The sequence below is a fragment of the Zonotrichia albicollis genome, chromosome 11, assembly GCF_047830755.1.
Source record: "Zonotrichia albicollis isolate bZonAlb1 chromosome 11, bZonAlb1.hap1, whole genome shotgun sequence".
Taxonomy (NCBI): Eukaryota; Metazoa; Chordata; class Aves; order Passeriformes; family Passerellidae; genus Zonotrichia; species Zonotrichia albicollis.
The window spans coordinates 14,942,030-14,958,859 of record NC_133829.1 but is presented as its reverse complement, the minus strand read 5'-3'; the positions used below and the strand labels follow the sequence as shown (position 1 = coordinate 14,958,859).

At 41.1% G+C, this 16,830-nt stretch overlaps 1 protein-coding gene across 2 annotated transcripts in view; it reads left to right on the top strand.

The window, feature by feature from the left end:
• Positions 1–90: 90 nt before the first annotated feature.
• The window catches only part of APBA2 (amyloid beta precursor protein binding family A member 2), an 82,656-nt gene continuing 65,916 nt past the window's right edge, over positions 91–16,830 (top strand). For both annotated transcript variants that reach the window (XM_014267578.3, XM_074549476.1), the window contains exon 1: positions 91–256. The gene's annotated coding sequence lies outside the window, so the exon portion shown is untranslated. The remainder of the gene's footprint in view (positions 257–16,830) is intronic.

The window sequence follows — 16,830 nt, the reverse complement described above, 5'->3', positions numbered from 1 at the left end:
CTGGCGGTGGATGGCGGACAGGTCAGTGCGTCTCGCCGAGCCCCCGGGGCTGCGGGGCCCGGGGCCGCCCCCTGCTCGCTGCCGCCGGGGCCGTGAGGCGGCGCGGGCGCTATGCGCCATGCAGGTTCCCGGGCGCTGGCGCAGGCAGGTTCCCGGGCGGGCCCGCCGCGGTGTGCGGCGCTCGGCAGCCACACAAAAGAGCGGCTGCGGCTGCGGCTGCCCCGCTGCCCGGGACCGGCCCCGCCGCTGCACCGCGGTAAGGACCGGGGGAGCGGGGCGGGGGGCTGACCGACCGACTGACCGACCGACGGACACACCGACCGCCGGCCGGGGCGTCGCGGACACCGGCGGCTCCGTCGGGGGTGGGGCGGCAGCAAACCCGCGGGTCCCCTCAGGAGAGCGGGGAGCCCCTGACCCCGCTAGCACGGCCGATGCTCCCCTCGAATCGGGGCTGGGGGCTGCTCTCCCCGCGAGCGGTTATCCCCGCCTCATCCCATCCTCATCTTCATCCTCATCATTCCCATCCTCATCATTCCCATCCCCATCCCCATCCCCTGGCAACGAGCTGCCCGCGAGCGGTCGGGGAGCTGGGGTGAAGAGGAGCCCCTGCGGCATGGCGGAGCGGCCGGCGCTGCCGCGGTCGGCTGCACGGGGCTTCGGCACCGGGGGCTGCCGCACTCCCGCTCGTCCCCGCTGTGCCCCGGAGGCGCCGCCACCGCCCCCCGGCAGGCGAGGGAGAACCGGCGGCGATCTCCGGGCCGGGCTGCGGCTCCGCTCGGCTCCCCCGGGGCTGGGCTGCGGCTCCGCTCGGCTCCCCCGGGACGGGGCGAGCTCCGAGCCCAGCCCGGCCGCCTGAGCCCCGCCGTGCCGGGACGGCGGCTCCTGTAACGCGGGCACCGGCCGTGCAGCATCCGCATCATGCCAGCGTCTGCTGGGAGGGCGGGAGGCTTAAGTCCGTTTGTCTTAATAAGAGTGAAAAGAAAAGCGAGAGGAGCCCTCCTGTAATGCAATACCGCTCGGAGTTTGTATTTGGTTCTGATTTCATGTCTCCACTCTAGCAAAGGGATCAGAGCCTTTGATCTGCTCTTTGCCCGTTCCCTTCATCATGAGATCTGGAGGGAAAAGGGTGCTCAGTTAAGAATACCTGAATTTTGGTGGGATAAACAGCACGAGGTATTATGGTCTGTTTGCCTCTTATTGAACAGTTTTTTGAATGTCTGTGTGTGGTGCCTTGTATTGCCATAACAAAAGGGTTGGGGGTGGGGGAAAGGAAGGGAATACTGCATTTAGAGCTGCATCTTGGAAAGTCAAAGACTGCCTTATTTTGCCTCAACTGGCAATCTGTGCTTTCAGATTTATGTACTTTGCATCCTCAGTGATGTTTTGGTGGTTGTTGCATAGTAGTGAGGACATACCAGAAAAGAAATTTAGATAAAGACAAGAGATCATACAATGTGTATAGTACAGAGATAATGTGCATTGCAGTGATGTTTAAGAAAAGTCTGAAATGACTGTGACCAGTTTGAAAAATGCAAGTAGTGTTTTCAGTTACATTACCTGGTCAAGACCACCCTATAATCTCCCAGGAGGGGCTGGAAATCTGTTTGCAGAAAAGGTATTTATCTATTGTGCCTGTGACCCAAGAATCCCTCATTAATTAATAAGTAGAAGTGAAAAAGAGAAACAATTACTGTCATAGTTTTTTGTGGTTCTGTGTAAGCCACAGTGTTTCAAATATAACATAGTTTTAAAGAGAAGGAATTCTAGTTTAAGTCCTTATTGCCATTTAAGATAAAATACAGTATGTGCAGGTTATGTGTTTGAGAAGCAAAAGATTGACATTTATGTCAAGCATAAGATGCAATTTATCATTGTATCATCCATGGGACAGACAAGATGAAAGAGCCTTTCTTTCATACATTGTTCTGCAAGAGCTAAACTGCTGAAGTCAAAGCCACTGTACTTGTGAGTCCATTTGGAGCTCATAGGATTTCATGCTGCAGAACTGTCCTTATAAACCCTGACTGTCAGAGTTTCTAAATTCTCTGATAGTTTAGCTCCTATCTGCACTTGGAAATATCTGAAGCTATTTTTAAAAATGCAGCAGCAGCTACGTTATTGCTCCCTCTTGATCCTCTGATAGTAAAGGAAAAGTGTTCCTGCAAAGGCCATAAAGGCTCAGCTCTTTTGGTCAAAGTATGACAGTTCTAAGGAGGAATCTTTAAAAGCATGTTTTGTGTAGTTACTTGATTAATGCTGGTTCAGGTTGGGGACTGGACATGAATTTAAACAAGCTAGGTCTTTAAAAAGTGACCTTTGCTTAAGGCTGTGAACACGAGAAACCACTTCAAGAAGCATAATTTTACCATCTCTCCAGCTGATAAGAACATTTGCTAAGAAATAATTTGTGAAAATACCATAGTTTAAACATCTTTCAGTTAATATTCCTGTGCTGAGGGTGGAGAAATTGGAGAAAGTGACCTGTTCCAAGCTACCAGCTCACAGAGAGACATGGAGGATTCTGGTTTGTTTCAGAAAAATCTTGTTTGTAGCATTTGAACACATCAGGGTTCAGATGCTTCTGCAGACTTTTTAAACCCATTTCTCTGTGTTTAAATAAACAAAGCAATCATTTCATGCTTTGAGCACTGGTAGAGGTGGAAGAGCAGCCCTGCCAAAAAGGCCCAGAGGTGCTGGTGAACAGCAAACTGGACATGAACCAGCCACAACCCCTGGCCACAAAGACAGCCAGGAGCATCCTGGTCTGTGTGAACACAGTGCAGCCAGGACACCAAGGGAGGGGATGATTCCCTTCTGCTCAGCCCCCAGTAGGTGACATTTCCAACCCTGGGTCCAGTTCTGCTCCCCCAGTACAGGAGTTATTAAAGACCTGGGGTTCTGCAGAGGCCACTGAAGTGATTTCAGTGGGGGCTGGAGGCTGAGCTCTGGGCAGAGGGTGGGGAGTGGGGCTTGCTCAGCCTGCAGAAAGGGAGGCTATGGGGGACCTAACAGAGCCTTCCAGTCCTTGTGAGGAGTTCCTCATGGAACTGATCCCAGACTCAACCCACTGGCGTGTGCCAAAGAATGAGGGACAAAAGGCATAAATTGAAACCAAGGTTCAGACTGGATACAAGCAAAATACTTTCCCTCACAAGGACAATCATACATGGAGACAGGTAGCCCAGAGAGGCTGTATGGTCACTGTGAAGACCAGACAGGGTAATTCCCTCAGCAAACTGGTCAGGGCTCACTGATGACCCTGGTTTGAGCAGAATGCTGGACAAGAGATCTCTGATGTTCCTAACAACCTGAAGTGTTATGATCCTGTTTGTGCCTATCTGCACATGATACAAGAAGCAGACATGTTTCCAGAAGTCAGATTTTTAAAGAAAGATTTAGAGTTTCCATTTGAGGACTAATCCGTGCATCTCAACAAAGATGGGATACAATATCAGTATGATATATTAACGTCCATTATGTGTGAAATAGCACATTACATTAATACAAACTAATACCTTGCTATAAGCCTCCCAAGGAAGAGATATTTACTTGAAATAAACAAAAAGAATTGCATACTACTTGCAAGCAAGAGCTGTTACTGAGAGGTATCTTTTGGCACCACTATGAGCAATTAAAGCCTTGCAACATTTGTGCAAGAGATGTAATGGCAGTTGTTACATCTAGAGAAAATAAAGCACTGATGCAGTCACATGAGCTTCACAAGCTAAGAGGAAGGACTGAAAGCAGAATTTGCTGGTTTTTAGGCACTCAAAAAACTTGCAGTTGCTGAGTCAAATGCTCATTATAAGTACTGGCAAATGCTTTTAGTCTGCTGGGAAGAGTATTACATGTATGATTTATTTTTTCCTGAGGACCCATGAGAGCTGCATGAAAAGCAGCTCCAGACAGCACCCTGTGACTGGTGAAGTGTGTAGTGCTTTAGGCTTTTGCTGTCTGCACAAGCTGAACATGCACCACTTAAGCTTTGCCATGACATCCATGAGAAGAGAACTCCCATTCAAATTCTCAGTTTTGTCTGAACTTAGGTCTTCTCTTGGCTAACAATCCTGTTTTTTTGGATGGAAGGCCTTGCACAACTGGTAGAAAACATATGGACTGAACAGTTTGTTTCTGATGCTGGTAGGTGAATGCACTGTCACTTGAGTACATGACATGCCTTTCCTTTTTTGTTGCAGTACTGTCTTCATTCACATGCTGCAGCAGAGGAAGGCGATTTGCACTTCAAGAGGAGTAAGTTAGAGCTGAGCAAAGACCGGTATGGAAAACTCTGGGATTCATAGGTGCTTCCACTTGAGCTAAAGAGGAAGAACTAGAGGCCCTGTAGGTAGGGATGGCAGGGGAAAGTGTCATTGTCCTCAGATAACGTGAAATGCTGCTGGGGATGCATCCTCTGGAGTATACTCATGCATGAAGGCATCATTTTCTTTTGAAATAGAAGGAAATGAAGAGGAAAGGAAAGTTGGCAAAAAGGTATACAAAATATGTCAGTTATGAGCAATGTGAGGTTTGCAGTCCAGACAAGGATTTTCAAACAGTACTTCTGCAATGCAGACATCCACTGATACCAACCCAGGCTTGCAGGGGGAGCTGCATGAGGAGTATCTCAGGGTAGTTGTCTGGTTTGAATTAGTAAGATGAAGTTTCCTTCAGGAAATAGCCTTGCTAGTTACAGACCTAATAATGAAGATTCAGCCACATAGAAAATTATATTGGTTTATTACTTAAGAGGCAGATTGAATATTTCCAGTCTATTAATTGAATGGAGTTTTTGAATTTTATTTTGTGCATTGATATTAGAAATATTTGTAAGCATACCATCAATTTGCATTATTTTCCAGATTGCTTTTGTTCCCTTTACTGAGAGATTCTCTTCACAGATGCACTTCTCAGCTACAACCTTTGTATAAGTTTCTCTTCCCAAGTCAATTGTACAGTAACTCTAATAATTTCTGAGGAGTGAAATCCTTTTTATTTCTGAAATATTCTCCAAGAGAGACCTGACCCTACAAGTTTTTTTTGTGTATGTATTCTGCCTTTGTGTTAAGGGTTCACAGGATGTGACCCTTGAAGATTTAGTGTAAGATTTATTTTATTTATTAATTTAATGAAGATTAAGTGTGAGACAGAAAGATTTAGAAGTCTTTCACCTGAGTAGAGAGATTAGATTCAGCTACAAACTCATAACGTGGTCATGGCAGGCACATTTACTTCTTTCTATCTTCAATGTACAAAATCAGCAACAAGCAGCTCACAACCCAAATAACAGCTCTGTAACACTGACCATGGGTGTTCTGGTGAGGGTGCAGACCTGGATTTGACCACTGGAGTCCAAAATGCCAAGGGCTGTTATGTAACATGGGAATGTGTGGTGACGAGCGCCAGTTCCATAGGGACAGCACCAATCCAAGCAGTATTGAAAAACCTCCCAGAAGGAGTAGCTGTGTTTGGCATTCACTGTTCAGGTTCAGTGAAGTACCTGATCTTTATGAGAAGAATAAAAGAGAAAATAATATTCCCACAATGCCATCCACATCTTTACTGCCTTTGTCCACTACCCAGAACAAAGGTGCTTGGGTGGACTCCTGGTCACCCAGTGTGCCCTTCAGGATCAGAAGTGATAGTTAACTTTGCCTTTTCCTGCTCCAGCAACTTGGTAAAATATGCCTGAGTTACTGGATTAACTAAAGAGAATGAGGGTGGCACAGACTAGAATCTGTTCTAGAACGACAAAGGATTTTATTTTTTCCCAATCACCAAGAGTGAAATGGTAGCAATAAATTGATGTTACTCTCAAGAATCACTGATACGAGCTGCCACAAAAATTATTTCAGTGAAAGGGTAAGTGCAGCTTTTTTGTTTAGTAAAACCTTAAAATAGGTCTCAAAACTCATACTCTGAAAGCTGAGAGATGCCTTTTCAACACATCTGGGGGAGTGTGTGGAGATGGAATTGCCTGTTTCTCATGCAGAAGCAAGACTGCTTCAGAGCTGCTATGCTCCTCAAATCCATACCAAATTGCTCTCCTGGGAATGAAATCTTGTATTAAACACTGTTACTAAACATATCCTTTTTTTTTTCTTTTTTATTCTTCTAATCTGCAGCTTTTGTGTTGGTAAGGATGGCCATTCTCACTGGTACCAGGCTGCACAGGGTTGCTGTCCTGTCTTGAGTTTCAAAGACCACTACAGGCACTAATAGATAAATAATTATCAGGGCAATTACAAAGAACACAAATTTATTTCTGCTCTCATAAAATGATCCAGTATAGGAAAGAAGCAGGCTTGCATAGTTCCAAATTCTTACTATGCAGCATAGCACGTTGTTGCCATGCTACCAGATTGCATGCCTTGATATTTAAATTTGCCCTTAGATTTGTATTTAAAAAGAATGAACTGTTAACAGTGCATTAAAATATAAAATAACCTGACAAGACATAAGCCTCATCACCAATTTCTTCATGGTTTTTTGGCCTCTACAGATTTTACTTTTCTTTTCTAAAATAAACCCCAGCATCACAACAAATCTAAGATATGCACGAAGCAATGAAATATGGAAAGATTCTGTTTGGGAGTGCAATAAAGGTTTGTATTAAAGGAGGAATATTCATCATAGTTTCCATACTAAAAAAATATGCATTTTGCCTGCCTTACTGTGTGCCTTTTGCCATCTTTTGTCCTCTCCAATTTAATACAACAGAGTGAAATCGGAGTATGATGATACTTTCTTGTTATTGATGTATTGTGGAGGAGAAAGGAACATTATTTCTATATATGTGTGTGTGTAGATATATATAAAATGTCCTTTAGGCACAAAATCTTGTGTTCGTGGAAGACAAAAAAACCTCTTGATTACAGATAAGGCAGCTTTAAAAAGAAACTTATCCCTGTGATATTCTTAGCCAGTCAATCAGTGTGGCTTTAATTATGTAGAAGTATTTGACATGTTATGGCCCAGGAGATAAGAGCTGTTGCATATTAGATGAATGAAAGGGAAGGAATTCTGTTGGTGACTAGAAATTCCATGCTCAGTGCTGCATTAGAGGCATAAAATGAGCCCTGGAAGGGAACACTTCCTAGTAAAGAGTGCTTTGCATTGTATTGCAGATTCCAGCATTATGAAGGTGGTTGGTGGCAGAATTCTTCATTTCTGGTTAATGACTACTGGCTTTATGATGGAAGAGTTGCCATGAAAATACCTGTGTAGTATCAGGGATGTGCCTTTAACTCAGTTGTATTGGTAGGAATTTTTTAGTTTGCTTGCCTTTTGGTTTGGTTGACTGGCTTTTGTGTTTGCTTTTTAAATTTTTTTTGTTAATAATTAAGGGGTTTTCTCTATCTATTTCTAGTGGTAGGTGGAAGTCTCAGTTTTCACCAAGTAACAGATATCTGTTGTGATAAGAACTTGGAAAGAGGCCACCTTAAGATTTTTCCACATCTATTCCCCACCTATCTGCGGTGATAATAAATGATCTGTACAGCATGTGTTTAATTTGGTATTTGTCCTCCGTTTATTATTCAATTTGTATGCATTACAACTGACCCACCAACTAACAGATATTGATTTTGGGGGAAAATGGAGGGGAATTATGTATTACACCACTACTATACCTTTGCAACTGTGTTATTTTCCTTCCTGTGCATGTATCTATGTTTACTTTTAAAGTTTTTTTGTCACAATTCAGTAAAATACCTGTCTTATTTTTGAGCCAATATTGATTTAACTTAGATATGTTGACATCTTATAGTACAATATTTCATGGTTTAGTTTAGGCTCCAGCCTCTGATGTGTGAGAATCACAGCTTTGAGCTTATACTCAGGCTCCAGGAATGAAGAAATTATGAGTTTGTACTTTAACATTTGTGGACAGTATACCTTTAATTCTGGAGTTCTCGTGATTTGCAGTGCTACAGCAGTTGTGGTAGAAACAAGTTCCCTAATGTTAACTAGGATCTGTTTGAATGTACTAAGCTGGAGTTACCAGCTTTCTTTCTGATGGTACTTTACATAGTTATAACCACTCATGATAAATATAAGCAAGCCAGATGTCAACCAGAGTTTCTGAACCAGCTGTTTTATCAGTGAACAGTCCACGGTGTTAAATACTTTCCTCTATTCAATGATATTTCTATTTAAAGTAGTAATTAAGTAATGTAGTAACCTGCTACAATATTGGTAAATCCCTCTGGAAAGTTAGGAAACAAAAGCTGTTCATCACTGCTCTAACTTTCCCACCCTCCCCATGCCTTGGCACAATGAGTCTTGTTTCTTGACAGGATGAAATCCATATTGTCTTTAAGATATTATCTCTGTCCTTATCAGCTGCCAGCTGAGGCTGCCCCTCCCTGTCAGGCTGGCACATGTTGGTCACCCTGGCACACGGACTGGGGCTCCTCAGGTGACCCTGGGGCAGTCTTGGCCCCTCCTCCCTCCAACAGCTCCTTGGCACAGGATCATCCTGAGGGACCCTCACACAATGGGGGAAATTCAAACAGAAATGCTTAAACAGTAAAGTCTGAAGTTTACCATAGATGGGGAAGTTAACTAAATACCACAGTAGCATCCTGAATGAAATGGAGGTCATTGGAAAAAAAAGATAAAAACCTATTGTACTGGAGCCTGTGAGCCAACCAAGTGTCCAGGACCCCTTGGTGGAAGGCAGCAGCAGACTGTCTTTGCTCAAAACATTGACCTGTCTAAAGAGACTTCACAGTTTGGTACTTCTGTTTAAATTAATCTGTCAGAGGAGAAGGATAGTGGTAAGAAAGTGTGAAAAAAAATAGTGGAAAAATAGTATAAAAAAGTGGTACCAGGCCAATATAACCTCATATTATGGTAGCAAAAGACTGTGAAACATTTGATTTAATCAATAACATGCAGACCAAACCTTTAGTAAAACCTGAATTATAGATATATCTGTAAGTATTACAGAATATAACTTAAGTGTACCTAACTGGAAAATCTTAATTTGGTTCTACTGTTTAGTTGCATTTTACTGTTAACTTTCTTGCTGAGTTAAACTACAAAGATAAAAATAATTAACTTTGTAGATTACACAGGCAAAATGTTTAATATGTTAAAAATGAATAGCATGTGGATAAAAAGCTCTCTGCTCTGGAGACTATAACAGGGTGGCTTTGCAGTTATTACATTATTTTCATTGTTGTTTCCTTTACTAGTACTGTGTCACTGGGGGTGGGAGTGAGGGTGTGTTCGATTTTTAAGCAAACTCCCCAAAGTCTGATTTATTCATTTTTCAGCTGTAGACTTCTGGATTTTTAAGCTCTTTGTGGCAAGAATGTCTGCAGAATACTTAAGCTGATGAAATTTTGATTAATGGACTTTTCCACAACACACATAATTTAGGATTTATTTGCCCCCAGTTGAAAGTTGTGACTATAGCAAATACAAGAGGAAGAATTAAATGGAAAGGAATATATAAGGTGGCTGTTAGGGTTTGCATCTGGTAAAGGGGCTGATACCAGGAGGTGCAGAAGCTGATTATACCCTTGCAATGCTAGGCTACATAGGATGGTACAGAGTTGGATCCTGCAGGGAAGCCTTCCAGGACCCTGCCAGTCCATTGGGAGAGCCCAGGAAAGGTGCACACAGTGTTAGGGGACAATTTCTGTTATTAAGACACTGTGGCATATCTTTAAGTGGCTGGAAGTTGACCTTTGATTTGACCTGGGTGCAGCTCAAGCATCTTTGAAGACTTCAGTTTTGCTTTGAGCTGCAGCCTTCCCTGCAGTGCTCCTGTCCCTGGGAATGCCCACAGCCCAGCAGGACTGGGGCTGCAACACAGGAGCTTCTGGTTACCCCCAGAGACTGCCAGGGGCTAGCTGTTCTGTTAATCCAGTTGGTGTTGGTAACACTTAAGCTTAGAAAGGTGAAACAGATTTGACCTAGTGATAGAAGAATAGAAGTTGTTCAAATTGCTAGAGGAATTAGTCTGTGTTTGATTTCTCCAATGAGCACAACACTTACATAATTAGCACCCTCTAAGGATCCTATTCTGCCAGCCATAATACTTTGTGCCATATATCTATATATTTATGCAACTTAGACATTACTTACTTTAAACCAGATACCAAAATTTATATACCTATTGCCTTGAGCATCAGTTGAAGACAAACCAGTTTATTTATGAATAAATAATGAAATTAGAGCATATCAGCAATATTCATACTGCCATTTACATTCTTGCCTCAGTAACTACTTACTGCATGTTTAGTGATGAGAGATGCAGAGTTCTGAATTGGAAAATTCATAGATAACTACAAAATGGACTGACCCACAATGTAGCAATGTGATGCCTCAGTGATTTTTCAACCATTTCATCTTTAAGGAAAGATGCTAATTCTTGAAAGTGTTAGCCAAGTGTGTGTAGATACATTTACTGAGAACCTAGGAAATGCATGCTTATTTAAATACATTTTGCAAAACTTTATCTTACAACAAATGAAATGAAATGCTGGGGAAATTCTTCTTTTCACACTAGCTTTTTTATACATCTATTTCTAAAGACATCAGAATATTAGTGAATGTTATTTCATTAATATTCCCCTAGTCCTTAGCTAGTCAATGTATCAGGTATGGAGCATGAGGTTCCATACTGCTGCCCAGCTATAACCTTGGGGTACAGCAACCTTGCACTGCAGGATTAGTGCCTTTTCTCCAACAGATCTGCTCCACAGAGGTTTTTTTCTGTGTCATGCCAATATTTTACAGGCTGCAGTTAAGCCAGCTGCAGCCAAAACCTAATCTCTTGTTTAGGCCAACTGTAAATCTAATTAACCTTGCTGACACTGCATATTATTCAATCACAGAGTACACTTCCTCCAAGAGGATGGCTGAAGCTGTATTAATACTTTTTAGAATATTGTCTAACAGCGAGTTCTCAGTGTTCTCCCTGCTCTGTGCTGCACTGTTGCTGTCAGTCACTGATAGGGAAAGTCTATGTACCTGTGTGTGAAGAAAACCAAAAAATCAGCCCCAAATGTAGGTTTAACACTTCACATAGTGAGGATTTTGACAGACCTCTGGAACTCTCAATGTTCCCATCCCTGGCAGAGCACAGGATGGCAGAGAAGACAAAGCAGAGATAGCCAGCTATCATCTCTTGTGCTCTCGTGAAGCTAATGAGCATGGAGGAGTGACATGCACAGAGTCCAAGATTATTCAAGAGACTAAAAAATACAAATACAAATAGCGCAGTATGAGCTGCCAAAGGCTCATGCAAATCTGTTCTACCATTTCTGCTGGAATATTTCTGTTTACTCTTATTTTCATAATGACATTATTTCAGCTTTATCACACACCTGTAGAGAGCAGGATCTGCTGTCTCATTTAGAACAGTTTCTCTACCCTATAATGACTTGGCAAAAGTGAGGTGAACATGCAGTTATCATCATGAAGGTCCAAAGGAAAATGAATGCTTCCTAAGACCTTCAGGCAGCTGATGTGCAAGGGGAACTATGCTCAGAAGTGATCAATTTATGGGATATCATCTCATAGCATCAGGCTTGAATCCTACAGATCCGGTTACCTTGTTACAGAAATCACCTAAAATCAAGATGCTTTTTTCCAAAGATGGTCAGAAACTTTAAGAAGTATTCAGTCCCTTGATTTTGTTACCAGAACCACTCAAGATAGAGAATAAACTTCAGTAGTAAACAAAGGGATTGCTTTGTTCCCCTGCTTTGCCTGAAGAAACTCAGTTCTTCAGCTTTCAACAACTTCTCCAACCAGAGAAGATCCACATTCCTCTTTTCTCCTTTACAAGCCATTAGGATCTAGTGGGAAAAGAGCTGTGCATCACAGCCTAGACAGCTAATGATGCCTCACTTCCTAGCTGTAAATGGAGCAATTGAAACAACACATTTAATACCTACAGTTCCAGCACAGAAAAGGCTAATAAATAAAGAATTTCTCTTGAACTTTGCCTGCAGATTTCATGAAAAGGGTTCTTCCACCTTTACTGAGAAACTTTTTCAAACTAGAGAGTAGAGAGCTGAGATAGCCAAAGTCACATTTTTTCAAAGAATCCTTTTAACTGTGGGCTAATTGCCTATTTTATTTCATCCAAGATGAGTGTTATTTGTACTTTATGTAGCATCAGAAAAGAAATGAAACTTTGAAATCTTCTGTTTAGGCAATGAAGATATTGAGGGGAAAAAGAAGAGAAAAAAATTAGCTCAGTTCTCCAAAATAAAAGAGCACTGTCTTTGGTAATGCAATTTCACAGATAGAAATCTGCATAGACTAGTCTGTTTATCTGCTCAAAGCTCTTTACATAACTGGCACTTTGTCATCTTCTGTCTATAAATTATAGGCAGTCATTGCTGGAGTGTTGAGTAACCAAGCAGAGAGTTTGCAGCTTTGCATATAAATGGAGCTACAGCCCTGGATCTATGTGAGCATAAATTTGAACATGAAGGCATTCTTGCCCTTCAACTTGACACCAGAAACCCCTCACCCTTAATGGCATTCATCTGTGGATGCTGGTATAAATATGGAGCAGATAACCTCTTTGGTTCCTTTAAAATGGAATGATGGAAATTGATTTGGGAGAAAGATGTGAGTGCAGAAATCACATCAACCCAAATACAGGTTGTTATGCGAAATAGGAGAATTAGGTAACAAATTTTATGTCAAGTGTTTTTCACTAACTGAAGGCTTTCTTCAGATGTTACTCTTTGCATTGATAATACAATAGGAGAAACTGTTTACACCTCAGAAAACTCAGTCTGGATCAACCTAATTTACATATTTCCTAGCATGACACTACAGTAACATCTGGAAATAGATCCTTAAATAGAACAGGAAATAGGCTTTATCTAAATATTCACCTGCTAATTAACTCTTCCTGATAGAGTTGGAAGATCCTAGTCTTTCAGTATGCACAGCATGTTACAGCTGGCAGGTTTAAACCTCTGTGTAAGTGCTTGGTACCTTTTTGGAAAGCAAAATATTTGTCTGTACAACCAAAAAACCAACTTCAAAGGAGCTACAACATCCTAAATGTAAAACTCCACCTACCCCAAGTGAGGATAAACAATGATATCATTACTTAAATTATACTGGTTACTGTGGATGATCCAACCATGGCTGATTGCTTCTATTTAATGGCTTTAAATAATGTGCTGAAATTTGCATTGCAAATTGTAGGATGGTAGGCTATTTTTTTTTCAACCAAATCAGGTCAATTCCACCCAGGTCCTCTACATCCAACAATCCAATAGTGAAAAGCATTTTGGCTACCCTATTTTTCATCTTTTGTTTACTTAAATTGTTTTCTGTTGACCATAAAGGACAGATATTTTTTTAAGTTCACTGTTGGGTTTCACAGATGTAGATTTAAGGAGATTATTTATGCTTTAGGATTTAACATCTACCAACATGCTGTTCATTTGCCTGATATCACAGGGGACTGGTTCTTTCATTTGCAATTTATAAATCCTCATCTTCAGACTTTGGTTTTCAGATAGCTGGATGTTTGAAACATCCAGCAGTTATTAATTTAATGAATTTTATCTCAGATGAACTAAGTGTTTATTCAGCCATCATGATACATGATAGGTCCAGGATTTTGTTTTGGTTTTAAATTTAAATAGAACAAGTAATGCTAACCTGGTAGGTTCTTGAGGAGTGACCTTGGGAGCCCTCCCTTGGTTTGATGCATGCTTGATCAAAAATGCTGGTTTTGTGTGTCCTTTACTGATAAATCTGGTGATTAAGTTTCCAAAAGCCCACATCCAATGCTTTTTCCTTCCAAAAACCTTGCATCTGGAATGAAGTCAAACTTCTCTGCGCTGTGCTCTGTGTGCCTAATAAGACCCTAAGTGTTTGCAAAGGTGGTAAAAAAAGATGTGGCTGAGTCTGGTGCAAGTTTGTCTCATGGTACCTCAGACAAATGCCTGTAAATGTGTCTGCTGTGGCTCATACAGAGTCTTACACTCCATGCAGACCAATTTTTCATATTCCTGCAGGAGCAGCTCCATACACTATGCTTGATAAATAAATCCTTTATTCCCTGTAGAAGTCTAGATCTTGAGATTATACCAGTTTCTGGTGCTGTTCTGAGCTGCCAGGTCCAGGGAGAGCAGGAGCTCTCCAACATTTGCTGTGCAATAAATGATAACCTGCTCATAAAGCAGGATGCCTGAAACATTAAAATGCAAGAACAGAAGGTGACACCAAAATGTGAGCCTTGCTTGAAATGCCTGACTTAGCTAAATCTCTACTCTGCTTTCAAATATGTTGCCTATTCTTTTATAATTAAAGCTTGAAATTATTTTATATATGGTGCAGTGATTAATTTCAGAATGGAGAATTTAAAAATTCCCTATGAGAGAAAGCTTCATAATAATTAATATTGTTATGTTAGAAATTTGAAAATAACTCTGTTTCTTTCTCAGTGGTTTTATTCTGTTTTTGGCAAGCATTTTCCTGTGCTGTGTTTCTTGTGCTATGAGAGCCATTCTGGATTGCTGATAGGCTCAAAACTCAGTTTGTGCTCAAATGACCAAATGCCTTGATTTGATCATTCTGAGCTGGGGTGCTGTGAGTTTTCAAAATGCAGCCTAGCATTTTGCAGGGGGCTACAGGCCCCACTATATTCTTACCAAGAGCTCATCCTGTATTCAGTTTTCTTTGGACCGTGAAAAACCAACAGAGGACAGAATTTCCCCACTGAAGGTTCATTATGTTTCAGAGCTACTAAATAAAAAATGTATATCCTGTTATACTGTAGTTTTGTAATATAATGCATCTTAAACATGTTTTGGTACTACCAAGTGCCACCAGATTATTAGTATTTTATGGAACTTTCTTCCACCACTTAAAAATTAGTACTTCATCATCTCTGGTATTTAAAAACTAGAACAAATGCAGATAAACCAGAAAGAAGACAATGGAAGAGGCAAACAGTTGTGTATCCATTCTGCACCTGTGCAAATGTCATTTTCATGCTCTAGAAAGCTGAAAAACCCTGCCAGATGAAACCTGCAGCATGTAAGGGATGCTGAAACAGGCAAGGCCAGAGGCAGAACCTCTGCATCCTTCTGCTGCCCTCATGCATGTAAAGGGAAGCACGAGCAGATGATGCAGAGCAACTGGGGGAAAATAATCACTTCACTTCCAGAACTGGCAAATCTCCCCATTACACAACACACTTACAGTGCTATACTCTGACAACATAATTTGACCTTGAAAAAGTCAAACTATTCTTCACAAACCTCTAGAAGGTTATTCTTTGCATGGAAAGGTACTTGGTTTTTTGCATTTAAAAGAAGAATTCATTATTCCATGCAATGTCCATGTTTAATATTTTGTATCTCATTGGTGTTTACCACAATTGCTGACACAGATCTCCACTGTTTTCATGTAGTTCAGCTGATCCTGACTAGTTTTACTCCTTTTTTTGTTCCATAGTTCCACTGAAGTTTTCAATGATATCTGTCCATGAGGCATCTTGTACTACACAGAAGTACCCCAGGGCATTGTATAAATTAATATTCCATCTATGAATGTAGCTAGTAGTTAATTTATCATTTGGCAGTGAGAAACAAGAGACTAGATTACTGACTAATTGTAATGAAGCTGAATAGGATGCTCACGTGTATGCTGAAACAGGCAACCTGTTTTAGAAGTGTTGAGTCTAGCAGTTTAAGAAATAAATAAGAACAGTGGTAAATAGTACCAGTATTTTTAGTTTAGCTAATTAAAATTTTATGACTGGCAGGGAGGATTTGAGTTTATGGCATCTTCAGATTTGGCATGGGGAAATAAGAGAATTCTCAGGAGCTGACTTCTGCTATAACCTGTCATATCTTATTATGCTGTTTCCAAGTCTGTCTGATTTAAAACAAAACAGACTTATAATTTATTCTTCACTAAAAAGAAGAGGAAAGAGAGCCCAGTAAATGCAGACAGGAAGAGCATCTGAAATAATACCATGATAGCTGTGACTGTTAGGAGCAATTGCATCCAAAGATCATCCTAAGAATAATTGTGTCTTGCCTCCTAGGAAGAAGCTTCAGAAAAATACCATAAGGAAATATTCATGGATTTCAATAATTATCTGATCTGTAATTATCAAATGCAGCCTAGATAAAGACAAGAATGTGACCTCCTAAGCACACAGACAAAAAATGAATGAGCAAATCTCTTCTATTGGAGAGCACGTGTGTGTGTGTTCCACAGAAAGAGATGCTCTTGAGCCTTTTCACCTGGGCTTCAAACACCTCTGCCCAGGAATATCTCTAGTTATGTTTGTGAAAACAAACATGGCTGCTCTACATTATAACTAATTTTTTTTATGTTTTAGATTTTATTTTAAACCAATCATAATTTAAAAAATATAAGACTTTCCTTCCTGATGAATTCTTGTGCAGTGTCACACTGCACAGACACATAGAACCTGATGTGTCACCCTTAATTGATGTCTGCAGCACAGACATGGAGTTGTGTGAAGGACAGTGTGCCTTAGGACTGGCTCTTAGCTTTGGGATCAGGCATGGACATGGCCAGTAGTTAATTCTGTAAACCTCTGTCAGATATTGTGGATCTAATAAAAATGATAGCAGAAAAAATTGACAGTTCTTCAATCCAGTCTCACTGCCACCATCCTTAGCCAAGATTACTCTTGGAGTTTTCTATTTGTGGGAGAAATATGATGAAGAATGGTGATAAAAACAGTGTATTTAATGATTTAGGAATTCAGTGTTTCAGGAATACTAAACTGTAACCTCTCCAGGTGACCAGTGCTTGTGAAAGGAGGCAGCTCTGGGCACACCTCATGTAATCTCA